Here is a 6,853-nt window from a genome sequence, read left to right as displayed (position 1 = left end):
TGTTGTTGTTGGAGCCACAGTGGTTGTGGTTGGAGCAGCTGTTGTTGTTGGAGCAGCAGTGGTTGTTGTTGGCGCAGCTGTTGTTGTTGGAGCCACAGTGGTTGTGGTTGGAGCAGCTGTTGTTGTTGGAGCAGCAGTGGTTGTTCTTGGAGCAGCTGTTGTTGTTGGAGCCACAGTGGTTGTGGTTGGAGCAGCTGTTGTTGTTGGAGCGGCAGTGGTTGTTGTTGGGGCAGTTGTGGTTGTTGTTGGAGCAGCGGTGGTTGTTGGAGCAGTGGTTGATGTAGTCGGAGTAGTGGTGGTTGTTGTTGGAGCCGCAGTTGTTGTGGTTGGGACAGCTGTGGTTGTTGGTGCAGCTGTCGTTGGAGCAACTGTTGTTTGTGAAGCAGTGGTTGTTGTTGGGGCAGCTGTTGTGGTTGGTGCAGTTGTTGTTGTGGTTGGTGCAGCAGTGGTTTTTGGGACAGGAGTTGTTGTAGGAGCAAGAAATGTTGTGGTCGTTGCAGGATTGGTCATTGTGGCAACAGGTGTACTTTGAGTTTGTCCCTTAGTCTTGATGGTTATAGCTATGGCAAAAATAAATTAATACAATTCATATTGCTCATGTTATTTTTCAAATTTGTAGTTTCTCACATTTTTGTGAAATGTTTTCACTTACCAGCAACCAGAATCAATATCCAAAAAATCTTCATTATGAATCCTGTATTATAATTCCTGTGTAAGAAATAACACATTTGTTTACTTTTAATTTTAAGACCTCTCAATTCACTCTTTTTTTAGAGATGTTTCTTACATCTCTAAAATGTAAGAAACATTTTATATGCGTTATATAAAATGCATGTAAAATGCATTTTATATAACGCATTTATATAACGCTTATATGGTGTCATATTATATGACACCATATAAGCGTTATATGGTGTCACACCATATAACGCTTTAACTGTCACCCTGAAATCTCTTAAATGTTATCTATTGTCATAATAGTTAGGGATTTAAAGATTACAAATTATTTTTTTTTTCTCTTTTAATTATGCTTTTTTTGTATTGTATTCTTTATCCCCTTTTTCTCCAATATGTTTGAAAGTATAAGAAAGTGTATTTCCATTTTATTTCCAATGTTTAATAATAAACTGCAACACAATAACTTTTTGATGTTAGATAAGACTTCTTTCAACTCAGCCGAATTCTCATCAATTCACTTGTATTTATTTATGGTCGTTTCAAAACTAATGACATCATAGTAAATTTTACAATAAAAACAGACCTAGTTTTTATGAACACACAATATATCCATTTTGTTTTAAAAGACATTGATCTATACATTTCAGTCTCCAGTGCTATACTTTCATAATAACAGATTTACAGTAAAAACATATGAATGTGACTGAAATTAGATAGTAAAGCAACACTTACAGGTTTTGTCGAATGAGTTCTCTTCAGTGTGACAAGAGTTGGGATTCTCTTTGATCCGTTCTGTTCGCTGGTTGACTGGTACTGCTTACTGGTGTGGTGGAGAGCTTTATATCCATCAAGAGCAGGTAGCATGACATCAGGTGCACGCAAAAATGGAAATTAGTAATTCTGTGAACAATACTTTATTGTAGGTGTGGCTACCTGTGACATATTTCTGTCTTTAATTTGTGTGTGTGTGTGCGTGTGCGCGTGTGTGTGAAAGGCGCAAGAGGTAAGCTTGTTGAGCAGGATTTCTTTTCCTGTTATACATACGAACATAGTGTTAAATTTAGGATTGTGTTGCAGCTGATCTAATAATCCTTTACACATGCATATAATTTTATTTTTCTTGAAAATAGATATTAAATCTAACTACATTTCCTTAATATTATTGCCTAAATACTGAATTGAATTAAAGAACATTGAATATTTTTTTACTGGTTTTCATTATAAATCCAATATATAAAATATACCAAATATGGTGTTAGGTATTATTTTTGATATTTTACAATATTGTTTTTCTCTACATAATGTTTATGAAATGTATTTTATGTTATTACTCCAAAACACCCAAAGTGATTGTTCAGACAAGGAGACTTAATTTGACTTAATGTAAATTACAATCCATGAATTTGTTTATTTTTGTTTTCATCGTGTTTCATGGAAGTCTTGTTTTGATTTTTCAGTGTTCAAAACTGTTTTTATTTTTCTGAATAATTTATACATTTTTGTCAAAATTGATATTTAAAAGTGAAATGAAGGAGTGATATTTTGGTTGTAGAGAGACCTAATATGAATAATAAGGTATAGATCTGCAGCTGGTGCAACATTGCATTTGAAGGTGTAGGAAGATATTGTTGTCAAAACTAAAGAACTTTATTTATTATTGTTGGAACAATCAGAAAATATCTCCTTAAAAAAGTAGATGTTTTAACTCCACCAGTTGTACTTTTTGATGCTTGAGTCACTGATGTCTTACAGTGTGATGATGCCTCATTGATCTGGAATGTAAAATATCTGACGCAAAGCACCAAACTCTGACATCAAGACATATCCTCTGCATGACTGAGTCATACTTGTCTATGTATATTCGGACCTCTGACCTGATCTTATTGTTATTAATTTGAACATTCATATGTCATGAAAAAAAGCTGTTTTAACCCCTTAACTGTCACCCTAAGAACGGTTACATGTAAGCCAATGGGTCCATGAAGACACTGGTGTCATTGTGACGGTTGAGGTGTCTAAGTAACTAATTTATCTTTACCTATACCATTACTGCCATACAGATAACTAAATTAATGCAGCTTTGTTCATTACACCACCAGTTTGTTTTCTTCACAAACAATCCATTGTTTGTGAAGTTTTTTCCCTTCATTTGTGTGATCAACATATCCTTACAAGTAATGCAGAAGCTAAGTTTCCAAAAGTATTTTTTTGGTTTGAAGTTTTTGCTTTAAATGTTGTGTGTTTGCATCTCCAAACCTTTGAGCTGTATTTCTGCATGAAATGTGTCTGTTTAGAGCAGGTGAAGTGAGAAAAACATGTTGGCCTTTGTACTCTTGTTTCACATATCTTACCTGGTATTGTTCTTTCAAAAGACCTCCTGCACATTAAATCTCACATTCTGGCATTAATTGGAACTTTCAAAGTCCTGTTATAAAATTAAATGTTTGCACTGGGTGGAAATAGATTAATTATGGTTAAGCTCATCTAGACCAATTACCAGAGATACTATTTGCAGTGAAGGTCGTGATATAACTTTTTTTTAAAGATTATAACAGATGTACTGAGATGCCCATTTCCTTTTGTCCATTGTTTGCAGAGGCAAGGGTTAGTCTTTTTCTTACTCTGAACTAGACTGTTTTCCAGAGAGTCATGCTTGGAAAAATGTGGAAAAAAACATATTTTGTGCTCTCTGTGGTAGCACAGTTATTTAACTATGTTTAGATAATTAAAAGCTCATAGTGCTTTTAATTAAATTTAGGTAACAGCACTGGAGAACTCCGTAATATACTTGTTTTGTCTTTGCATCTAATAATACACCAAATAGAGTCTAATATTATGATCACAGGGCATTTGAAATGTTTCTTTGATGACTCAGAAAGTTTCTCAGTAACACCCTTGGAGTAACACGTCCAGTATGTGGACTGCTTTGTTTTGTATCGGTGAAAATAGAGTCCACCCTATAATTGGACTTCATCACTTGTCCAGTCTTTACGTCAGAGACAATAAAACTGTCATGCAAGCTGGAAATAGTCTGTTTCGTGATTTTAAAATTAATTTGTGCAAGGGTGCACCATTACAAAACAAATTTTATTTTATATTTAAAAATTAAATATGTTGTTAAAATTGCTTGTTAAATATATTTATATTTTTGCAGTATCTTAATTTGTCTCAGTAGTTTGAATTTTTTTTATTTATTATTAGTCAAAATACTTAATTTATGATAAACTATTATTAAATTCATTATTAATGCAGTAATTTTAGCATTTTACTGAAATTTTTAAATTACATACTGCCTCCCATTTTATAACAGACGAAAACTGATGGAATAAAAAGGTTTTAAAATATTAGAACATGATAAATATTAATTCATAAAAACACTTTATATCACAGACAAGGGGATATTCATTTGACATGTAAACCTAGAAATAGCAAATAGATTAAATGTAGTTTAATGATTGGAAGGATACTTGTTAGTATAATTTGTGTTGAAAAAATGTCAGTGTCTTTCCCCCTTTTTTCTTGAGGTTTATGTAAGTTTTCTTCCATTCTATTATACCACAAATAACTTGACATTTCTTCTTTTTATTGATACCTGCTAAAACTCCCATTGTGTCTGCAAAAAGCACTGACACAAGTCAGCTGCTTTAATAACAGCAGCTGACATAGGAAATGTCTGAAAAAAGTACAAGAACATCTAGAATAGTTGGGTGTGTCTTTTACTTTAAAATGTTTATCCTGCCTTTCATAAATGTCAGTAACTCTATTGTTAAGGGAGGTTATTAAAATAGTTCCTTTATTCAAAAAGGGCATAGTCTTCTGATTGCAATTGCTTGGTTAGACGTCATTATGACTACTCAATCTGCAAAACTTTAAAGTTTGATAATTGTAATTACTTAGAGTTGTTACTTGCATTTTAAAGTGTATACATAAATTGATAGAGGATTACAATTATAATCAGTAGAATCATAGTTAATTAATTTCAGTTATGATTATTGTGCATGAAGGGATTTTTTTCATGTCTTTATTTCTCATAATCATAAGGGTTACAACCATGGACAAACTCATAATTCATCTTTTTGGAATATCGACCTACAAATATTTTAAAACACAAGTAACTCATTAACAGCCACTATGCAGTCAAGTTTCGTCAACTATAGAGCTAGCTTATCCAGTTTGGCTGAGTTCTTCTTTCGTGCCACCCAATCACACCACAGAATAAAAACTGACTCTGACAACTAAAGACTGGTAAAGCATTCCTATCATTTTCTTGAAATTTTTAAAGGACTGCAGCCTCATCAGGAAAAAAAAGTCTGCTATGGGCCTTTCTGTACAGCTGCATAGTGATGCGTATCAAGTGCAGCGACAGCCCTGGATACATTTATGTATCTTCAACCTGCATCTTCACTCTTTTAAATCCTCTTGATAAAACACAGTGCTCCAGCAGCAGATACATGGCTACCAAAATCATTAGGTTATGACAAATCCTGACTAAATGGGAAAACTTCACACTGGACCTAAAGCAATTTGGATTCTGTGCTTAAATGCACAATTTACTTTTCACTGAGAAGACTTTGGACTACTGAGCTACAGTCCCATCTCTCCTTAATACATATAAAATATTTCTGGTTACTCTGATTTAGGAGTAACTTTTAACTAAGGAATGTGAGTCCATGTCTCAATACATCTGTATATGCTGGCTGTTTTAAATCATTGAATCCAAATGCAGTCCATACCCTGAAAATTTCTCCCAGTCTTAAATAGGCTTTAAGACTTTGGAGGAGTAGAAAATGTACTGCACCTTTTTCTACAGGTGCAGTAGTAGTTGATATGAAGGAATGTACATTTTTCCTTTGTGTTTATATGCTTGAACACACAGTACTTTATGAACAATCATAGCAGTCAAGTCAGTAGTCTCCCTATTGTTGTATTGGCCAACAAATATTACTAAGGTTTTCTTTTATTGGTTTATTGTAATATTCCAACTTTCTGATCAACTGGATGCTGGGTTTTCAATACTTGGAAGTCATATTCATCAAAGTTAACATAAACAAACAATGAAACTATGTTATGTGTGTAATATTTTTTGAAATAACATTACTCATATATGCTGAGGTCCAACGACTTGTAAAAAGTGTCACTGACAATAGTGTTCATCTTCAAATGTGTCAGAAACTGTTGTGATTCTTAGTCTGCAGTGACAACAAATGGCATGTGTGGAAAATGAATATTTGTCTAGATTTTTATCGAGACAAAGCCAAAAAAATTGGATACAATTTGTTTAGCTGATACACAATGCTCCAGTGCAAGTTCTGTGACATTAAGCTGGTAACAGTCTATTTTAGTGTCAGAAAAAAACAAAGTTATGCATATTTTTAACATTATGAATGTATGGTGTCATCTATCACATAAATAAAAGCTTAAAACTAAATCAAATAAAACATTAAATATAATTTGCTTGAGGTGAGTTTTTTATTTCTTTTGCTTTCTGTTTGTCCCACCAGGAATGACTGACATAGAGATTGTATAACTGTACAAAACAGATCACAGCGCAGGTGTGAGTACAGTGTTTACGCAAACTTCTCAACCATTAGGGTGTGTCCTCTGTTAAGGCTTTTCTCCAACCTCTTTAAAAATGACAGGGAGCTTGTTATTTAAATATTTTCCTTTCATTTAACAAGGAAATACTTTTCAGTTCAATGACTTTCCTTGTCTTCATTATGACAGCTATAAACTGTAAGGCATAATTAAAAGTCTTTGAAGATTTGTTTTGTGTGACTGATAGTTAAGAGCCAAAACATGTTGCCCTTAACAATAATACCCTCTATTGTCAAATGCTGGATATTGCACATGAACTTATTTTTCCTCGACAATGTTACTTGGAAACCCCAAATTCACAAAGATTCTCAGGCTTCTCAGATCACTCCCATCTTAGCCTAAAAAATCCCTGCCAAGGAGTCCTAGCTTAAAAGTAATTCAGACAGCTGCTGAGAACATCTCTGACTGAGGAGATGACAAGTTTTGATTGACCCAGTTAATATGCTATCTTTTAGGGAATGGGATTGAGACTTGAGTCTTTCAATAGGTCTAGTTTTGGCTGTCATTGTTTGATACACAAAACAAAATAAGACAGACACACACAAAATAAATACATGCCCAGTAATCAGTTGATAGAAAA

Source organism: Poecilia formosa, unplaced genomic scaffold, assembly GCF_000485575.1.
Source record: "Poecilia formosa unplaced genomic scaffold, Poecilia_formosa-5.1.2 Scaffold935, whole genome shotgun sequence".
Lineage (NCBI taxonomy): Eukaryota > Metazoa > Chordata > Actinopteri > Cyprinodontiformes > Poeciliidae > Poecilia > Poecilia formosa.
This window is presented reverse-complemented; position numbering follows the sequence as displayed.